At 35.3% G+C, this 3,153-nt stretch overlaps 1 long non-coding RNA gene across 2 annotated transcripts; it reads right to left on the bottom strand.

Annotated features, from left to right (window-relative positions):
• Nucleotides 1-503: 503 nt before the first annotated feature.
• Nucleotides 504-1,943, bottom strand: LOC133424504 (uncharacterized). Of its 2 annotated transcripts, XR_009770893.1 has the most exons (5): nucleotides 1,886-1,943; nucleotides 1,686-1,779; nucleotides 1,390-1,470; nucleotides 973-1,054; nucleotides 504-781 (listed from the first exon to the last, which is right to left on the bottom strand). It is a non-coding gene; the product is annotated as an uncharacterized LOC133424504 (long non-coding RNA). The 2 variants fall into 2 exon arrangements; XR_009770892.1 differs by lacking the exon at nucleotides 1,886-1,943 and having other exon boundaries at nucleotides 1,686-1,826.
• Between the last annotated feature and the right edge of the window lie 1,210 nt (nucleotides 1,944-3,153).

The following is a 3,153-nucleotide window of genomic DNA, read 5'->3' as shown; positions in this document are numbered from 1 at the left end:
CTGCCAGGCCTGGTGTTTGATGTGATGGCGTTACTTGAGCGTCCAAGTCCAGGTGGTCCAGATGAACCCCAGCTGCACTGGTGCATCTGCACAAACTGCAGGGATATGCCCACAGACCTGGAGAAGCTCTGCATAAGAAATCATATGGCACACATACAGTATTTTATATTAGAAGAGGGGGTTTTGTGGCCGGCCCGGACTGCCTGGTACGACATCTTCGCCACGATGACCACCAGAAGCCTGAAGTGGAGCTGAGAGTTGCGGCATGCGGAAGGAAATCAGGTCGTCATCCCAAGCTGTGTAGTTTGGGTCAGGAAACCTATCTGTAATCTTCCAAACAACCAGTACACGGGATTTCTTTTGCACTGGCTGGTGTGAATAACAGTGTTTACTTTCAATGTAAATAGTTTTTATTTTTATACATTTTATCATGTACAAGTCAGAAATGTTGAGTTCTGTCCTTGTTTACAGAATAAAAAAAATATATATCTTTGCGATTCCGATTTATATTCATTGTGAAAAACACCAAATGCAGAGAATTTCCCAGAGATTTTGATTCAAGTGAGAAGTTATGAGAAAACAGGTTGTGATAATCAGATCATTTGCAATTACAGCAACATTTATTTAGGGATGTGACAAGACATGAACAAGAAATTATGTCGGTGAATTATTTTACTCTGCAAGCAACGTCTGAGCTGTGTATACAGGTGGGCTAAAGCCAAAATGCTTCCCTGCATACATCAGGATGTGATTTTGGAAGTTCTCGAAGTCTGAAGTTGTCCTGTTAGTTGAGAAAAAAACAACAGCTCACATTACTCACTTTTATATCATATAGTGTTAATAGTACTTTATCATTTCAAATAAAGTCTGTACTATACATATTATATGTATATGATATGTATATATCATCATACATATGTACTTTTATACATTTTCTAAATACTTGATATACAACCAATAAGTAAAGCATACCATAAACAAAGGTGAGGAATATATTCCTCATCAGACCCGTCTCCTTTTCCTGAACCTCTGACCAGGATCATCGATGTCAATGCTGCACGTGAGCATACATAAACACATAAGAATGGAATTACACACCAGTAAAATAAATAGGAGACAATGCACTCAACTGTGTGCTGAATTCCCAATAAAGTATAGTTCAAAAGGATAAAAGGAACAGTAATTCCAAGTGTAAAAATATATTTATCGTCACGAGTTTTCGTATCCCCCTTCTTCAGTGTGTTTCTGGCAAACAATTCAAGGCATTCGCAGGTACATTTAATTTTGAATCAACCACAAAATTAAGCGTACCTGCAAGTGCCTTGAATACTTTGCCAATTACACACGAGTAAAACAAAATAAGACAAAAAGACTCAAACATTCACTTACATTGTTTTTCTCAAATAATTGATCTCCTCCTCATCTGGAGACTCATGCTGCTCCTCAGCAGTCATTTTCAGGAAATGCATGCTATAACCAGGACATATAACATACAATTTAGATTAGAGCAAATATTTAGCCATAAAAATTTACCTGGACTCTAAAACATTTTCTGGCTCCTCAGTCAGTGGCTGCACACCCTGTATGCCAAACTCTGCTCTCAAAATTCAGAAACAATAATAATCACATCTGACCATGCAATGTGTGCTTTTGAGAAGTGACAACTTTACTGTATGAAAAAATACCTTTGACGGTCAGACTGTCACGCTGGACAACGACAGGGGTAGAATTTCTGCATGTCCCTTGCCTGGACTTGATGCAACTCGTCTATGTACAAAGCTGGAATAAATAAAATAACATGCTCAACATGCAAACATTATGCTAAAAACAAGCGAAAATGCTAGTAAAGTCATTTTTGTGGCAAAATCCGGAAATATTACTGTACCTTGTCGGTCGACATTGCTCCTCTTTGCATTTCGGTCTCCATAGGTTGTAAACAAACACGTGTCTGAATAGGAGGAGTCAGCCCGGCACCAGCGCTCCGTGTAGAGAAACGCCGCTACTGTCTGTGTCTCATGTTGACATCTAGAACTCTGTTAGAGTTGTAGGACATCAGACCTTTTCTAACAGACTTTGGGAAATCGGCAAAATACGATGTCACCTTAAAAAACGTGAGCGGTTTCCAGGGTTTCTGGGCTGCAGCCATGGATCTATTGGGCTGCAGCTGAGAACAGGAGAAGCCGTGACGTCACTCTCCTGCGCCGCTGGGATTGCGAATTCATTTTGAATTTTGTCCACTTTTTGCGGGCAGAGCATGAAAAAGAAAAAGCAATGTCTTCTTTGTTTTCTTTTTGATTATGACATAAAATGTGCAGTGTAAAGAATAAAATGAAAATGCAATTCGGATTATATATTATCAATTTTATTTTTGACTCAAATAATGCAGCTACATTCTTAAAATGAAAAAGCATTTCTGCAAATGCATTTTAATTTTCAAATTTTAGATTTAAAATTGAATATTGTGAACTATTTGCTGAGGCATGATTTGAAAATTAAATCTCAAACGTCTTTTTATTTTTAATTTGAATTAAGTACAAGAATGAGCAATGTTGAATACGAAAAATAAAATGCAATTCGGATTATATATTATCAATTTTATTTTTGACTCAAATAATGCAGCTACATTCTTAAAATGAAAAAGCATTTCTGCAAATGCATTTTAATTTTCAAATTTTAGATTTAAAATTGAATATTGTGAACTATTTGCTGAGGCATGATTTGAAAATTAAATCTCAAACGTCTTTTTCTTTTTAAATTGAATTAAGTACAAGAATGAGCAGTGTTGAATACGAAAATTAAAATGCAATTCGGATTATATATTATCAATTTTATTTTTGACTCAAATAATGCAGCTACATTCTTAAAATGAAAAAGCATTTCTGCAAATGCATTTTAATTTTCAAATTTTAGATTTAAAATTGAATATTGGTAACTATTTGGGTCCGTGTATCTTTTGGTCATTGGATTTTTCCGTCATGAGTGGGAATCAAAAAACAAAAAACGATTGGTTTATTTGATTTTCCTTTTAAAACAAAAAACAAATATTGAATACACTGCATTTTTTCTTTTTCTGTGTTAATATGATTTAACAAAGATTCAAAATACGCTTTTATTTTCGTTTTCTATTTCATATAAGAAAAATGAAATCCCTAG

Source organism: Cololabis saira, chromosome 23 (assembly GCF_033807715.1).
Source record: "Cololabis saira isolate AMF1-May2022 chromosome 23, fColSai1.1, whole genome shotgun sequence".
In the NCBI taxonomy this organism is placed as follows: Eukaryota; Metazoa; Chordata; class Actinopteri; order Beloniformes; family Belonidae; genus Cololabis; species Cololabis saira.
Note: the sequence above shows the minus strand (reverse complement) of the source record. Positions and strands in the feature narration are given on the sequence as shown.